We start from the raw sequence: 20,037 nt of genomic DNA, 5'->3' as shown, positions 1-20,037 counted from the left end.
CAGTAATCTCTCAGAATAAGAATAAGCTATCGCATATCGATCACAGTCTGCAACACGCGAGTCGCGAGTCGTAGTATATTTAGTAGTATATTTTAGTATATTTTTTATTATCATTTAAAATAGTTAGTTTTTAAATATAATTCTTTAGTTCATTAATTTAAATTTAATTTTATATACGTTTTTATAATAATTTAATTAAAAAAATTTTGTTAAACTTATATTTAAAAAATTTTTTCTTTTTTAGACTATGATTTGGCAGCAGTCGAGAGCAGTCTTTTTTTTGAAATAATTATTTCAAGCTTTTAAAAGCTCAAAATATCTTGTGATGTGTATAAATAATTCAGTCAAAGTATCCCAGAATAACCATTTCACCTCTCTCATGGACGGAACTGATTAAAAAATTTATACCATTTTGCAATTTTCACTTTATTAAAGATCTCTGAATAAGGGAGTTCACCTGCCGCCATAGTGCACGCCCATTGCTCGCAGTCGCTTGGCGCATAAAGAGCAAAGTGAGAGAATTGTCACACGTTTTGGCAGACACTGTAGATAGTCTCATAGTGGAAGAGATAACATAGTGTGTGCAATCTTCTATAAATTTATAGACGATCTATGACATCGCGATCAACGCTATCAGTCTGTGTAACACATAGACTCATGCTTAAGTGTGACTACTTGTCGTGCTAGTTCGCCGCCGATTGATGGCGTTGGTCGCGATGTCGTAAACCTGAGGCATCTGTTTTCAGGAAGAGAGTAGCAAAATGATCACGTGAATAGATTGCGTCCAATTAGAAGCCATGTGATCAATTTTTTCTAATCTTTTTCATGAAGTTTTGGTGATCACTTTGTTTTTTAACATTCTATAGATATAGATTTTATATACACAATATTATATTTTCTTACACTGCCAAATTTATATTGGACAATACAATACTGCAATAAACTTTAAGCAATGTAATTTTATACAATTTTTATTTTTTTAATTTCGTAGAGATTTAATCTCTACGAATCTATAAGAGATTTAAATTTCTATAAACAAACTCAACTATCCGCCAACAATGGCGTTCAGCATTGGCCGGTATTCATAATTAGATCTTATATTCAAGACTATCTTAAGTCTTAAAAAGTCACGAACCAATCAAAAGGTTACTTAAGTCTTGAAAAAGGTTACTTTAGCTTGAAATAAGAATTGACAATGAATATCAGCCCATGTATTCGCATCCAGACACAGAATATGTAAATATAGATCTGTTTGCATGACATGAAATCCCCAAATATTTTTGCACTTGAATTCAAGTAAATATATATTTGGTCTTGATAAAATGAGATAGATACATATTTAGTCTTGATGAAATGAGATAGATATATATATTGGGCTTTGAAAAGAGAAAGTGCAAGCGCGAACACATCTTATAACTATAGTGCATAGATCATATTGCATTGAATGACAGATTTCCTAATCTAACTGATCAACATTAACAATTAATTATTAATATCTCACTTCGAGACAAAGCGTCGCTTTATTTCTGTCCAAGTAAGGCTTGTTCACTTCATGCAATTAATATCTCGCTTCATGCAAACAAAGATTAGTAATCTTTAATCTCTTCTTCTTAAGATTTCCCTGTTTATAAGGTGTACAACTTTGCTTCCGCCGTTTTCCTATAGATGGCTTTAGGGGTAAATCGAAATAAATAGATTATAGACGTCATACAATAAACTTGGGCATTTGTCAACATAGAAATATTAGTCAATTTGTGTCTGCATCATAAAGTTATTCTCGATTGAAAATGTCAGTTTACGAGCCAAATTCTCGTCATTTGCGGGAGGTTTTAATTTCTTGCTTCAATATGAAGAAATCTGCGGCTGAGGCTCATCGAATGCTCTAAAATATTCATGATGAGGCCGCTATTAGTGAAAGAACGTGTCGTGAGTGATTTCAAGAACGGTGATTTTGATGTCGAAGACCGGCATAGCGGTGGAAGAGAGAAGATTTTTCGAAAATGCAGAATTGGAGGCATTACTTGAGCAAGACTCGTGTCAAAATCAAAAAGAATGCACACGATCATTGGGAGTGACTCAACAAGCCATTTGAAAACGCCTCAAAGCCATGGGAATGATTCAGAAGCAAGGAAATTGGGTGCCGTACGAATTGAAGCCGAGAGTTGAACGGCGTTTGTTTGCTTGTGAACAGCTGCTTGAAAGGCAAAGACGGAAGGGATTTCTGCATCGCATTGTGACTGGGGACGAAAAATGGGTTCATTACGATAATCCCAAGCGCAGAAAATCATGGGGAGTTCCCGGCCATGCTTCCACGTCGACGGCCAAACCGAATATTCACGGCTCCAAGGTCATGCTCTGTATTTGGTGGGACCAGCTCTGCGTAGTGTATTATGAACTGTTAAAACCGACTGAAACAATCACAGGCGATCGGTATCGAACGCAACTGATGCGTTTGAGCCGAGCATTGAAAGACAAACGGCCGCAATACAACGAGAGACATGACAAAGTGATTTTGCAGCATGACAATGCTCGACCCCATGTTGCGGAAGTGGTAAAACATACTTGGAAACGTTGAAATGGAAAGTCCTACCCCACCCGCCGTATTCTCCAGACGTTGCTCCCTCTGACTATCACTTGTGTCAATCAATGGCCCACGGCCTGGCTGACCAGCACTTCCGGTCTTATGAAGAAGTAAAAAATTGGATCGATTCGTGGATAGCCTCAAAAGATGATCAGTTTTTTCGACGCGATTCGTACGCTACCCGAAAGATGGGAGAAAGTAGTGGCCAGCGATGGACAATACTTTGAATCATAAATGTATAACCAGTTTTTTACAATAAAGCCTCGAATTACGGAAAAAAAATAGCGGAAGCAAAGTTGTACACCTAATAGTTTTTCGACTCATAGATAATCACACTGAGGTTCCCTACTGTACATACCATTATTGGTTCATCGATTTAGATCTTAGATTCAATCGACATTCAATTAAAGAACGTGCATACAACGAGAACTCATTTCTATTAGGTGTGCGCGCACGCACGCACGCACGCACGCACGCACGCACGCACGCACGCACGCACGCACGCACGCACGCACGCACACACACACACACACACACACACACACAAAACTACACTACACTGAATTGAGAATAATAATACTGTTGCGAGGCAACGATATTATGAACGCAGGTCATACTGTTACAGCTGATTGATTTATGTAACGCCGTTATTTTTCGTGTACAGCGTCACTCAAAACGGTTTATAGTTCGCGCAGTAAATAATATCACACAGGAGAATCCGTTTATTTTTCAGTACTATTGATAATATTCACGACGAATATAAAAATGTTTCCAACTTGTGAAGACAAATCTCGATAATCTAAATACATCTTTAAAATTTCGTGTTTTTACAAACATATATCGAAATATTTTTGACATATTTTTTATACATTATTTCTATTCAAGAACAAGAAACATTTCATCAGAAATTATACTTACAAAAAATCTTAGAAATGTTACGTATTTTGTTATGTATTTTATAATTAACATATATGAAAAATTCTGAGAAAAGATGTAGATTTTCTAAGAAATATTTCAATTCGTATAAAAAATGTGAGAAAGTTGAATGTGAGAAAGTAGTGAAATTATATAGAAATTATATAGAAATTCTGAAAAATTTTATGAAAAATTCTGAGAAAAATGTTCACCAGAGATATATATATTCATTAGTAAATGACATTATGAAGAAATAAAAGAATGTTTGTTTTGTTTTTATATTTCTTCTATTATTTTTCAATAAATGGTTTTTAAAAAGTTACAGAATTAGTAGAACAAATATTTTTTTATACTTTAAATATATATTGTATACTTTAAGTATACAATGTGGCATATAACAATACTGTATTATTTAAATTTCTTGAAATTTTCGATTACATGTTTGAGAATGAAATTAAAACTATAAAAACACATAAAGCGAGGTAGACAGTGATAACATTTAATAATTCTGAGATTTATATATTAACATGTTATTTTTTTAAAACAAAATAAAACTTGATTGAAGGTGTGGTCCATTTGACGCTACAAATACTTCGAAATTTTTGATTAATCAATCAGAAGAAAGAATTTTATTAATTGACTAATTAAAAAATGCTTCGAAGTATTCGTAGCATTAACTGAATTGTAGCTTGAATGTTTTGTATTGCATTTTTCACAATTTTCTAGTTTTTCAGAATGTAAATATATTCTTATATTCACTCCTTGAGTTGTTGATTTGTTCAACTTAAAAAAACCGAGGAGTCCGCGATGATATTTGATAGAAAATCTTTTTTTAATTTTGAAACAAATTGCAACATCTAATAAATTAATATAAATAATAATATGCACTTGTATTATTTGTTTGTAATAAGTTTTTTTTAAGATATGCCGACTGTTTGATTATTCCACTTTCAGAATTTGTTCCGTTATCAGAATTTTTATTCAGAAATTTTTTTACTTTCTTATTTGTCAATTAAATAAATTGATTCGGTATTTTTCATATAGTTATTGGTTTAAAACTTTTAAAAGTGCACGTATAATTTCAATAATTATAAGGGTATATAGGCCGGTTCTAATTCGAGAGCTCCGAGGGAGGGGGGGGTAATAAGAAGCGAGGGGGGAGAGGGAGAGAAGGTCACTAGATGAGGGGATGATGTTATAAGGGAGGGGAATAACATTAAAGGAGTTGACGGGGGAACGGAGGAAAATAATATTATGGAGGGAGTGATGTCACATGATAAGGAGGACATCACGGGGATGGAAAAGAAAAATGACTTCACGAGGGGTGATGTCGCTGGGCGCGGGGGACGACGTCACGGGGATGTGACAGCATGTGTAGAGGATGACATTGCGGAGCGGAGGAAGATGATGCGGGATAATGTCAATGGATGTGTGGGGAAATTACGTCACGGGAAATTACGTAGCGCGAAATATGCGGAAAATTATGTCCGCGTTGTGATGATGACGTCACGAGATGTCAGTGGCTGTCGAGCGTGGTTCCCACCGCCAATCCCTACCGTCGCCTCTGGGCGTGGTCCTCACCGCACGCTATACTTACCATGTATATTTACCATTTTTTCTTCTTATGCGTCTTCATCTTATTCTTTTAGCACGCGAAATATTTTATTTATTTATTTATTATATTATATTATATCTTATTATATATTATATTATATCTTATTTTATTTTATTTTAACGATTCGAAAAGTGCGAACGCACTATGTAATAAGCGCGATTTGTCGTGCGCGATGTCGCGCGTAACCGCAGAGATAAGATGGAAAGAAGAATGGAAAGAAGGAATGGTAGAGAGAATAAATAATTTGAACACAGAGTTAATCCTGGTTAATCCATATATATTTATTTTTACATATATTTTATAACATATTTTTTAATATAACATAAACATATTTTTAAATATCTCCTCCGTTCCAATATGAATGTCCTCTCAAATTGTGAAGACGCGCTGCAATTGAGAAGAACAAACGAATAAACCATTTATAGAGAAAAATTTTTCACAAACAAATATAAGTGAAATACTTGCGATTGAATGTATGAATCTATGTCTTCCGAGCGTTTGATGCATTAATATCATACAAACCACTTTTAAATCTTATCTTCTCCCAATTTATTCATCATTAGAAGAAGAATCACAGGGAGAATCTTTAGATCTAAAATTCGGCGGATAGACATGCAGGTCGGTAATATACATGCGTCTCAGCCAAGATACAATACAAAATTAATACACGTACCTAGAGTACACGTATGAATTTAAGATCTTTCCATTTTACTAAATGTTTTTACTGAAACTAATGCTCTATTTGAAGATCAGTATTAATGCGATCAAGTATTAGTGCGTGTTAACACATTGTGGAAGCCAAGTTCCTGGTTGCAAATCAAACGCGGGAGTAATGAACAATTACAGTTAGCTTTTTTTTCACAGACTGATTTTCCATAAAAAATTTTCGCGGATATTAATATGACCATTTCCAGTTAATGACATCAAAAATCGTCGCAAACGTCAGATTTTATAACAAAAGATTTTTAGATATCTGGTAATGACATTAATGTAATCTGATATCGCAAATTACAGTATCAACAAATTTGCAAGTTTCAATATGACCTTGTCAATGTAATATAAGAAATTTTTTTATGGACATTTAACATGTTTCGCAATGACAATGATTAATGTAATACGATATAAATGCGACGTTGCCAAATAATATATATAATATGACATAATTGAGATGCAATTTTGCCAAATAGTGCAACATTTGCTAATATACAATTGCTTTGTTAGCGTGCGAGAATTTTTTCAAGGGCATGAGATGTCCGATATTATTAATAAAAATAGTGATACTGATATAAAAATACATAATGATATAAAAATGATAAGATTTAGATGTATCGCATCATTAATCAATTCGAAAATGCAAGTAACAATATGGAGCGTGATTTCATTGAGCAAGCTACATTGTTTGCTATAGATGAGTGGAAACAACGTTGCGACGAGTATTGAACCTTTGGAGAAGCAGAACCATATCAAATAATAATTGTCAATCGGTAATAGACAATTACTGATATATCGCGCGGCTCGAGAGTTTAAAAGAATTTGTGTGCGGAAGATTGTGACATATAGGCGCCAGATATGGACTCCGTTAGCGCAAAATCGAAACGGCATTCAAAAATCGTACTTTGATGGGCGCGGTGATGAACTCTAAACATAGCCTCGCCGATTCTTCGAAGATGCAAGCGAAATTGTGCTCGAGCATATGCATAGTGTAATGCGATATGACTCTGTAAAAATAAATACTGTTTTCAATGACGAGTGCATGGCGGGTGATAAACGCGCGAATAAGAGTATCGCCACCCGGAACTTTGAACTATATCAATGCACTGATTTGCGCGAGTGGTACGTGTCGTGAGTGGTACATGTCGAGCCTACCTTATCATTGCTGGAAAAATTTCAGGAACACGATAGCGGATGGGCATTGTCGTGTATATTGAATCTAATGATGAATGCAAACAAGCACAATTTTCTGCGCGCGGGATGTCATATCAAACTCTCGCGAGAAATTATGCTAAAAAGAGCGGAAATCAAACTGAGAACAATGCTTCGCGTAGTCTGTTGTTGTCACTCTACATCCGACTCAAGGAAATGCACATCGAGAATCTGCATTATACATTCTGAATATCGGGCATCGAATTTCCAATGACGTTGAGTCAAATTAAGAAATTCGAAACTTTGAACGACATTTCCATTAACGTTTATATTGAAAAGAAGATTGTGCCAATATGACTTGCTCACTGAAAGAGGAGCAAGCACGTGAATCACATCTTGTACATGGAGATCGACAATGAGGGACATTTTACGCTGATTAAGGATTTATCACGAAATGTCAGTTCTCAAATAAAAAGGAGCATAAAAAATATTTCTGCGATAGGTACGTACATATAATAATAATAATGATAACAATAATATAATATAATATATAATATGATATACACATGTTACGTCCAGACTCCACAGTTCTTTTCTTCGATTAGAATTTTCGTCATCATCATAAAAGTTATTAATAAGTAATATCGGTAGACCATCTTTTTATCATAGAAAGTTACAATAGTGATGAGCCGAATAACATTCGCCTTTTTAGACTAATAATCCTCGGGACGAAGTATTGGATTAAACATTTGAATCAAATGTCAAATAGACTTTATCCCGAAGAACAGAAGAAGTAAATAGATTAAGAATTACAAACTGAAACAGCAGTTGTCTGTAATAAATGACACACGTGGCTCTAAACTATTGAACATCCGGCAAATGATCGATGACAGCAATTGTTTTAGATACATATTTCAGTATCCCATTTCACACCGTTACCTTAATCCTAATCCTAGATTAGATCAACATACGCGAGACCTGCACGCGGCACTACTCACTCACGAATATAAAATGGAGACCCTTCGTAGACAATAAGTCAAACTCCATCTCCGACACGAAACTCTTCCGATTTGCGACTATACAGTGAAAGTTATTTAGTCAGCAGACACTCTGTCAGTCCGCAACCAGATCGCTTAACCGATTTTGGTGAATCGCGATCAATTCACTCAAGCGATCTTATTCGCAATCTTATTATTCAAGTGACTCGACCGAAGCCTCCAAATCACAATTCTCCCCTTGGAATCTTACAGTTACAAAGATCGAACCTCCGACAGTCATCTTCGAAAGCTAAAACCTGCAGAGTAGCAGTAAGTTCCCTCTATAATTTATATATTTGTATATTCATCGCAAAGCCTAATCCAAAATCATAGCCATGCTTAAACCGCCTCCACAAGGGTTGGCTTAGAAGTTGAGCCTACCGTGAAGCGCGGAGACCAAGCGTATCAAGAATACTTTGAGACTTCTTGGGATCGGAGGCATCCAGCTGAGGACGCATTCCACATTTGCCACCACCTTCGCCACCACCGCTTTCACCGGCTCTATCTAACCAAGATGTGTTAGAGGTGATATCTCCTTCTTCTCCTTTTCTTTTTCGATTTCCATCATCCGCGAATTTTTCGGATGCTCTGACGGAGCGAATCTTCCCTGATATTCTATCTTCAACTCACGATTCTTCCATTCTTCCATCTGTCCATTACCTTGACTATTGTCACCGGCTGATTCGACCTCGAGCATAGAGTTTCTGGAAGAGTTTCCCGCTCCTCCAGCGCGAAACGAATTTCTCATTCATCCCCCCCCCATGATTCGTTTGAGTTCTTAATTAACTGATTTCCACGTGCAACACAACCTCTTCTACCAGATGCTTACATAATCGTTCCCGATTATTTTGACAGAGAAATTCAAATTAATTTGACAAGAAATTCAAAATGCCATAACTGGCCAGCCACCTCACATTCACATCCCAGTACTCCTTTCGCGATCACCCGTCCCTTATCTCATTCTAGTTTTTTTAATAATTTCTTTTTTTCTTCTTTCATTATAATTCGAAATGAACTGTATACTAATTCCTGTATCGTCTTTCCGTACACACACACACACATACACACACACACACACACACGCGCGCGCGCGCGCACACTCATGCTCGCCTGATTTAACTTTGGCAAAAACATATATACTAGTCTTATACGTAATTAATTATTATAGCAATTCTGCGATAATGATCTAAGCTACTAATCGCGTTTTGCAATGTCCAACAGCTCATAGTAATTAGTTATAAAAATAAATACTACAATAAGATGAATTAAAAATACAAGATTATTCAAGAATAATATTAATAATAATATTAATAATATTAATAATAATATTAAAGAAATTAACTTACTCTAACATGTTAAAGTAATAGTTACCAATGCAAACGCAATTGATAATGTACAACTCTTGTTAAAAGGAGATTTCTCTTATAATATATTGCTAGATTTCTCTTATAATATATTAGTCGCAAACACAGACACGTTTTTACTTTTAAAATATTGCATATTATATAATACTAAGATATTTTTAAGTTAATAATAAACTAGAATACTTTTAATATGACATTCCTCAATTTCCATTTATTTTAAAATCGTAAGACCTCGTACCGACTCCTACCCCTCGTCAGAGATCGTATATGATTCGGTCCCGAGTTATAAGGATTAAGTTCCTTGATTCAAAATTCGATGTTCGCATTGGAAATAGTTGTTATCCCTTCAGGACGTTGACCCATATTCCAGAGCTATAAAAGGTATGTTTGACTCGTTCTCCTTCCTGCAGATGCATGCGAGACAAAGCATCTGTTCTAAAGTCTTTCCATGCTCCGTCCTAAAAAATTCATCAGCGCCACTGCCAAGTGTACGAGAAACCGTTCGCGCCTGACAATACGAGGGTACGCGATCATTGTCATTTAATCAGACGATACAGAGGCACTCTGCGCACTCAAACTGCAATATAAATTATAAAGATTCGCGTTGTATTCCCGTATTTCACAATTTATTTAGCTATGACGCACATTTCATTATCAAAGAAATTGTCACCGCGTATGAAGAATGCGTTGATCTACTTCCAATAATGAAGGAAAGATACATCTCATTCTCTAAATACATTGATACTAAAACAAAAAAAAAAACAAAAAAAATTGCATAAAATTATGGTTTATAGATTCAGATAAATTTCTCGCCTCAAGCTTGGAAATTGTCTTTTCTCAGTAAAGAAAACTGCGGAAACTGCAACGCGAATTTTCCAATTTATCAGAAGAAAATTTTAATTTTTTGATGCGAAAGGATGTCTTTCCGTACGAGTATATTGACTGCGTCGAAAAGTTAGAGGAGCTATGTTTACCGCCCTGCGAGTCGTTTTATTGATAGACAACACGGTATCAGAGTACGCTTACGCTCACGCTATCAACGTATGGCAGTTCTCCATTCGGACATTCGGCGAATATAGCGACATGTATCTGAAAACAGATTGTTGTTGCCGACGTCTTTGAAAATTTCCGTGACAGTTGCGTCGCGAGTTACGAGCCCTGCGTACTATTACACCTTACCGGGCTTCACGTAGGACACCATGTTGAAACATAAGTGTAAGATTTGAACTGATTCACAAATATAGACATGGTAATGTTTATCGAGCTCGGTATACGCGGTGGTCTGAGCTAATGTTCAAACAGATACGCGTGAACCAATAACAAATATATGCCATCATACTTGATGTATTGACGTCAATAATCTGTACGGCTGGGCAATGTGTTAACCATTGCCTTACGATTTTTGATGAGTCGTCGACGGTGCAAAATTTTGACTTTACGACCATCGCGTTAGATTCAACAGATTATATTTTCGAGATAGATGTGGAGTACTCGTAACAACTTCATGACGCGCATATTGACCTACCGTTCTGTTCGACGCGCGAGAAACCACCGGCAAACGTGATGACAAACACCTCACAACATTATGCATCAAGCAGCATTACATAATACATTATCGCAAGCACATTACTTGTAGCAGTGTACTCGTTACGATCTTTGTATCATAAAGGTTCATCATATATTGCAATTCGCGCAATTTCCATGGCTATCGAGCTCAAAACAAAATTTAGAACTTTGACAAAAAATGATTTTGAAAAAAATTTATACAAACTCATGAATAACGCGGTATTTGGCAAAACCATTTGGAGAACGTGCACGATCGCGTCAACGTGCGTCTCTTCACGAAATGGAAAAATAAATACAATGCGAAGGCAACGGTCGCCAAGCCAAATTTCCATAGCCGAAGAGTTTTCTCGGAGAATCTAGTCGCGATAGAATTGCGTAAGCTCGAGATGAAGTTTGATAAACCGATATACGTGCGTATGTGCATCCTCGACATATCCAAGACGTATTTGTACGAATTTCACTATGAGAACATGGCATCATTGTTTCGCGAAAAATGCAAAATTATGTACATCGACACTAACAGTCTCAGATATCACATAGAATGCGACGATGTATACGACATTATGAAACGTGATATAAATAGATTTGACACGAGTGATTACTCGAGCGACAACGCATATGGTATTCCGCTTGTAAATAAAAAGTTCCTGACCTTATGATAGATGAGAACAATGGTGCCATTATGATCGAATTTGTAGGGCTTAGAGTAAAAATTTATGCCTTGCATATAGAAGGAAAAAAGGATACGAAACGAAAGGGCATCACGAGCAACGTTGTAGCTAAGTCTACAACGTTCGAGGATTACACGCGGTGCTTGAATGATGAAACGTATAAACAGTCGTGCATAAAATCCTGCATGAGGTGTACACCATATCAGAAACAAAAATTGCTCTAAGTTCGCACGATAATAAGCGATATATCGTGCCAGGTTCTACTAACGCCATGGGGACATTATTGATGTAAATAAAATACATTTATATTGTATAATATTGTTATACCTTTGCTATGCCGATTCCGTGCCACTTGCGAAATACCGAAGGTTGTGTCATCCGGCAACGAGCCACTCCGTTATTTTAACAAGATCGGGAGATTCAATGTGAGCTGTCGCTTCGCTCGGATGTGTCTCTCGATCTGCTGATTCTATTTACGTTCGTGTACTTTGAGTTTACGTGTGATTGAGTCATTTCTATGTCCTTTCCTAAATAAACTTTTTTTCTTCTTTCCATCATATCCGTATTGTTCATTTCTGCATGCGGGAATGCGTGGATGCGTTCGCGAGAGTGTTTCCGCGAGTCGGACGTAACAACGGACGTTTAATATATAACGTGTATGATATGTATAAGACGTATACTATGTATAACATGTATAATATGTATATTATGTATAATATAATATGTATAATAATTAAAACGTACTTATATTTTTATAATAAATATAATTTTTACAACACATTGTTTTTATGTATCCGAATTGTGCGAATTATCAAATCCTAACCATTTCACATAAACCTCGTTCCTCCTCTTGCGCAATACTTTTTCAACGAGATGCATGTCGAGGTTAGCGACACTGTGCAATTCGTATTCGTAGAATCATCCAGCGGTAGGCGCCCCGCGAGAATCCTTCAATAGATACGTTAATGGTTTAGATTGCAGCACTTTGATTTTAAACACCTCCGTGGTTAAATTCGGCCTATAACTTTTATTAAAATCTTGAATTTGCTCACATCGAATCACCTACTTTGTGCCGCGCGGGTGCGGCAATCTTTACGCGATTGTAAACTGTGGTTAAAAACCTGTCAGCGATCACGGAGTAACGTCGATGGGACGCATACTGATAATTCGATGCTTGTGCGCGTTGTAATTTGATACGAGACGCGGCAGAATGTCGATTCATTTATAGTTTCCCTTGTGCGTAAATTGTTTCCACATATTGTTCTTCAACGTACGATTGAATCGTTCGACGATCGACGCTTTCATTATTCTATGTATAATACATAGAATAATAGTCGATGGTTTTTTCAAGAGTTTCTGCACATCCGAATTGTAAAATTCCTTTCCTTTGTCAGTCTACAAATTATTCTGACATCTTCTATCGTCTCGAATTATTTTTGCGATCGCTTTTCGATCACATCGTTTGCACTTTTGACTTTAAGCAGCATGATCTATGCGTGCTTACTCAGCACGTCAATAACGGTGAAAATGTAATGGTAATCTCTTGAATTGCGTATGAGGACGCATCTCAACTACGCCTGCCACAGGTCATCGTATACGTGTCTTCGTGGAAAATTTCTTCTCGCCGGAGATGCAATTCATTAACCAGCAGCCGTTTCTCAGCCGGATTTCGAATAATTATTCGCTACGATGCACTTCTCCAATCGTCTTTTCAAATTCGTTTAGCATAATGTGCACATTATTGTGTAAAGCTGCAAAGCTTTTCTTCTCGATTTCGTTCAGATCTTTCAAATCTTGAAAACTCTGCTGCACATATCGTTTATTTGGTGCTTTAGCATCAACCAGTAGCGCTATTTGTCGAATCTTGCGCGATTTCGTGTCAAAGTCGGCTGCGACTATGCAAAAAGCGTTATCACGTAAATTCTGAGCAATTCATGCCACTGATAGTGCGATTCGCTTCCTTCTCGATAGTCCAAATTTGTTGATCGGCATTGCGATGTCGACTAAACAACGTGTAGAACGAGGTTAATTTATGATTAGACCGGCTTCGCGAAGTTTTTCGACAGAATCTCGTTGTTGTGATCGCGCCAGTGAGCGTTTGTCGTCAGCAGAAGGCTTCTGTAGGTTTGCACATCATCATCCGTACAAATACTTTTGTTGGGAAATTTCATGAAGATTAAGTCGAACAGGTCCGGTGTTCCATCATATTTTATCCTATCTACAATTGTATCATCGTTTTTATGCAAATTGATATGTTTGTCACTGAATATCGTTCTCTCATCGCTGAAATAAACTCCATAATCTATGTTGACGACTTTCTTACCGTTCAGTACTGCTTTCAGATATTTCTGTCCCAACGGACTATAGTTTGCTTGTAACTTTTCCTCGGATATCCGAAGCAGATGTCGAATAGACGAGCGGTTCATCGACAACTTCGAAAATTTCTTCGACAGTGAGAGCGTGGTCGTACGATAACTCGTGCGACTGTATTATTTCAGACATTTCATTCACAGTGGCACGGTTTTTGATCGATTCAACACTGATTTTACAGACATGGAAGCCTAGGATTGTCATACAAAGCACTCGGTCGTTTTTTTTTAGTTTTGGTTCCTTTTCCTGAAATGTTTTAGTCATGACAGGATCCAACAGTTGGAGGATTCAACAGTTTTCGACAATCTGTTTCAGCGAGTCGATAATAGTTTGAAGTGTCTCTCCAATGCAATGTCCTCCTCCAATTTTTCAAAGCGCGGTACTTTTTGCGAATCAAATCGCTCGTTTTCGTAATCTATTTAGCTATCTTCTTACGATTTTTGCTGTTGTCCATATCAATGTATCGTCCATATCAACTGATCACACCATGGTATTGCAAAGTCATTAAATCATTTTTTGTATCGCCCATCGGTAAACGCATTGTCCTTGTTAATCATTAGAAATCTAATCACTAGAAACATTTATGACATAAATATAATTGCAGAAATTCTCGTAAGACATGTTGGTGATCGATGTCGGTGATCACGTGATTGTTATACACGCGTTTCAGATTGGTACCATCCTGTTTGAACAGGATCAACAGATTTATTACTGTCGCATATAAGATACTTCTTTGCATACGTCTGAGATATAGAAGCAGTCGACGTCCGCGTGTTGACTCATTGCAAAGTACTCTCTTATTGTGTCCTATTTGTCACATGCCACGTCATCAAAAATAAAGATGAAATTCGAAAGCGCCTCGCTTGGTGGAAAGACGGCGTTGTTAATGGAAAATGTGAAATAGTCAATTTCTTTGATCGGAGCTAGCAGATTCGCCAGATATCGATATTTCGGCTTTTTGGAGATTTATACGTTCTCGAATTGTACATCATGTGGACTTATCAACAGGCTCATCAGCGTGTTCGCGTTGCTACAATTTGACGGTCCACAGATGATAGCGCGTATATGTAGAGATAGATGATGCCATACTTGCGCGCATCTTTTTATCAGTTTACGTTGAGATTCGTCATTTTGATCGTCCGCGCTTAGCGCATGAACCGCATATTTTCTCTTTCCACAAAATACGATATCGCGAGCAGATCTATTTATAAAGCCGTGTAGAGCGATATCTCAGTAATTAAAATGTTTCTCATGATCTGCACATTTAATTTCAAAAGAGCTGGAATATATAACGAAAATTGTACTGCTGCGAGAGTTTGAAGATTGCATAGATCTGTTGTGGGACAGATTAGCATACAAGCTGATTTGGGCATAACGATAACCGTCAGTGCCCGAAACATTACAATTTGCCGACTCATCAAACACGTATCGACGGTCCAGTGCCTTTGATAAAGAATTGCAGCGAATGTTGTCGAAAAGCTTGTTAAATTGTGCGATAAACACGTTTCTATTCGAACTGCATATTCCCGGATATCAGTTTCGGGAACGTGTTTGGAAAAGCGATTGGCCAGAGATGATCAAGGAATTAATTCATTGAATGCTGCATGTCGCGATCGCGACATAGTGTATGCGCACAGCAACGATATCGCTGACATGCGGCTGATAATATTCTCGCCAAGAAGGCGCGGAAACACATTATTGAGAGAGAGAGATTCTTGGAGAGAGAGCTGCAGCTACAACTGTTTGAGTAGCTATGAAAGCCAAAACGAAGATTGGAAACAAAGAAAAAGGAGAAGAGCAAGAGGATTTTTCCGACAGCGAAACGCGGCGGCGTCCTGCTCGTTCTATTGCTGCTTGGAGTTCTTGAATCGGCAGGGCGGCGGGAGCCAAGGTCGTAACGATAGTAAAGTGACGCAGTGTCTATCTGGAAGAATTGCAATATCATAATCGCGTCTTGGAAGGTCGCGGCGTTTGTCTCGCTCTCTATAAGCACAGACAAAGTATCGCGCTCAGAAAAAAAAAGTCGATGAAATGTTAAAAAACCGAGGGGAGTAACTACCAACGTGCAATTGCAACAATTTGCAAATCGTATGTGTATTCTATACTTATTTTAGAGGCATCTTTATGCGCCACTACATTATTGATCGAAGGAGTACCGGTTTCATTACGGCGAAACGAGAGCGGTATTGTATATCTCGATAATGCCGAAGGATCCGGGACGCATTGGGTGACATATAGTATGTGAAAAAGGGGAATCGCATTGTGTACTTTGACAATTTTGGCAAATCTTCAACTGCTGAAGGATCTCGAACGACATCTGGCAAACAATATAATCGAGTACAATAAAATCGCGTGTCTTATCAGCGTTACAATTGCAGAACAATTGCGGGCTGCTTTGTCTACAGTTTCTGACGATTGATTGATAAGTAATTTAAGGATCGACATTGCACCGTTTAAGTCAATGCTCGTTCGAACATGTCGCTGACGTTTACGCTGATCGGCAAGAGTCCTTGCCGTGAGCTACTTTCCAGCAAGATTTGGATGATGGCGATTACGAGCTCAGTCTGACGGACTTTGAAACGTTCTATATTCTAGCCAATGTAAATTCAACAAACAAATTTTATTATGACAACGAGAAAATTATTCCCGAAAGATAGTACGAACTCTGCGATATTGAGCGGTACTTAAAATGCGAAATTTTACGTTCTCGCGACGCGAAGAATAAGAAGAAGAAGAGTCCTCTCTAGTGATTCGCGCCAACAATATGGTGATGAGATGCGAAATCATCCATTTATTGGATAAATGTTACAAAATCTCGCAATATTGGCTCGTTGCTGGGATTTTCATCAAATCGCGTGCTGGAACCGCGACAGTGATACGAGTCGGACATGCCAATAAATATCATCAATATTCATTCATCTCGAATAGAATGTGATCACGGATGCGTACAGCAACAGTAGATGCGTGCACACGATACGCAAGTTTTCACCGAGCATACTGTCATGATGTAAGATATCGAAAAGACTTACGCAGATTATTTACCTTCCGATCGTCATATGGAATACTACGGAACTGACGATTCACATGATGGACCAAGACGGTCGATTACTCCATTTTCGTGGGAAGGGGACCATCGTTAGATTGTACGATGTCGCTAACGTGAGATGCTTGCGTTGAACAATCGAAACAGACAAGAAATACACCTATTAACGAAAAGACTACACCTAGAAAGAAATTCTCTGCGTCTAACGTTGCATTTTTAAAGTCAAGTTTCATCGTGCGAAATAGTTGATATCTTGAATATTACAATGAGCCGATCTTTGATGACAGCATCATCAAGATTGAAATTCACACATACGATCCGTGCGCCAACACTATATTTGGATATAGCGACGAGATACGGATACCCATACAATAGTAGGATTTGTACCTGTTGCCGTGCGACAGTTTTCTCTACGTGGAAGAAAAATTGACGGTAAAGAAAAACGATCAGATGTCAACGACGCTTGGAAACTGCGTGGCGTTCATGTTTGACCGCAACAGAAATGTTGGAGTTATTAGTACTATCAATAATTACGTGATGTATGATAAAGCTTTGATTGCGCTGAACGCTGGATGGAACTCTAGATCTGGACAAGGAGAAAGAACATTTTAATTTTTGCGTGCCGCATAATATGCTATTGCGAAAATTACAAAAGCATGGTCATCAATCTCGCTACGAATTGATTTTGATATGAATGCGCAATGATTACAATTGCTTGATGAGAAATCTTGTGACGGAGTCAGAGGTTGAATTATTCAAAGTGCAGTAGCGGATTCCTCATGTTGCATTAAACAAGATCAATGCTGCGAGCATTGGAAAGTGTCATTATCTGAGCATGAATTTTCATTCGTGGGATCTGTACGAATATTCTCAGTTACAGAATATAATCAAATATGAGCCGTCAAAACGGCGACTTGAGAAGCCGCGATACATTATCTTTGCTCTGTAGATCAATCAAAAGAATATCATGTCACAAGATGTTAGCGTGTTCGACAATTGTAATTTGAATAACGTGAAACTTTATTTAGATTCGATGTTTTATCCGTATGACAATTTAAATCTAGACTTTGACAAAAAGAGATACTCCATCTTGTTTAATACGTGCGTTTTTGTAAAGCCTATTATGGAATCGATTGCTTCGAAACGCTACTCACTGTACTTTCATTTATTGAGAAAGGTCTCTTGCGGGCATTGATTGCTCGCAATAAAACGAATTCATTAAGAGCGCCATTGTGGGCATAGAATTTGATTGCAAGGAGAATGTGCCTGCCAATACAACCATCTCATCATACACAATTATGTAATCGAATACTGTCCGATGTCTAACGTAGTGCACAAAATATGTAAGTTGCAACGTCAGCAAATATCCAGAATATAAAAGAAAGGAAAACCGGTGTGAGATGCAATCTCAAAAAATTGCTCGTGGCCATACCAATGTTTGTGGATCTGCAAGGATTTGTCGTCGAGAAAAGATTTATTGTCAAAAAAGTAGCGGTGCTAAGAAGGGGAATCATTCTCACACACTACATTTTTTAACATCCTATGCCATGGTATTTTCTGACGAGATCTGACAAATTTTGCACTTCCTAGTTGAGTGCTTATCATCATTGCGGTGAGACGACGGGATGGTCTCTTACATCATGGTAAGACGTCTAATTACGGAAGCCGATAGAAGATACAGAAGCTGATAGAAGAGGATGAGGTTTTCATATACGTCAAAAGAACATGACGTTACATGAAAAACGAAAATAGCTAGCTAATATTCTCGACAGCGATAATGTTATGTCGAAATTCTGGACGCAAAGATGTAGACAAAGATGTAGAATCGCTACGTTTAATCTAGATGATTGTAATACTATACGATGTGAAAGACACGCAAAGAATTGTGCTTTACAAAATGTATTTAAGATATTTAAGATATTTAACTGGTGAGCGCGACACCAGGAAGAATTATAAGATTTTTAAATAAATGTATGTTATCTTACATTAATATTATTTCTGTTACCCTGATATCTGTAGACTTAAATAAATATAACTGATAGATGTTGAAAATGAATTGATGGCGGTTTGGTATCTGTTCGATAATTATTTACAATGAACTGATAGCTGTTTGAAAGTTGTTTATAGCTATTTTATAGCTGTTAAATATATCAGTCCGATAATTGTTTATAATGGATTGATAGATGTTTATAGCCATTAAATATCAATCTAATAACTGTTCCATAGCTATTCGATAGCCGTTTCATCAAGTGATCGATCATTTGATAGCGATTTGATACAATTAGTTGGATATGATTAGTTGCCCTTCAAGGCAAAGAGCTACAACAAATAAAAAAAAATGCTGAGGAATCTTTTGATCGAGGTATATTACACGTTGTCGTTGATATAAAATGTTGATGACTATCTAATTATAACTGATAAAATGCTGAAGTTTCTTCATGGCATCGTTCGAACGCGTAATATACTTTTCAATTGAGATATAAAATTTTTACACATAACATTATATTTGGTCGGAGGATTCTTTTTCAAAATGATATCATGCAAAATGATATCACATATATTTTTACTAAATAAATAAAATTTAGCATTGCCTCCACGATCTGTCAGTTTGTTTGTCGAGTGTGTCAGTTTGTCTAGAGTCAGTTCGAAATTTGACGAATATTAATAATTTAATCATTTGTGCATATTATATTAACGTGCAGGCACGCAGCTAGTTAAAAAATCTACTGAATTAATTCATAGTGCGTGCAATTTCCTACTGATACTGATCATCATATGCCCGATGAATTGGAAGCTAACATGAATATTCGCAATGATAAATTGATGAAGAAAACATAAGTATTACATTATTGATTCAATAATTAGTAATGATGCATTCGAGCGAGATGAGAATATTTCATCAGTTATTTCTACCAAAATTAAATCTTGGTATCAGTATTTTTTCATGTTGATGAATCGAGATTATAGGTAAAGATTATAGGATTATCGTTTTATTTTATATATATATATATA

Source organism: Atta colombica, unplaced genomic scaffold (genome assembly GCF_001594045.1).
Source record: "Atta colombica isolate Treedump-2 unplaced genomic scaffold, Acol1.0 scaffold231, whole genome shotgun sequence".
Lineage (NCBI taxonomy): Eukaryota > Metazoa > Arthropoda > Insecta > Hymenoptera > Formicidae > Atta > Atta colombica.
This window is presented reverse-complemented; position numbering follows the sequence as displayed.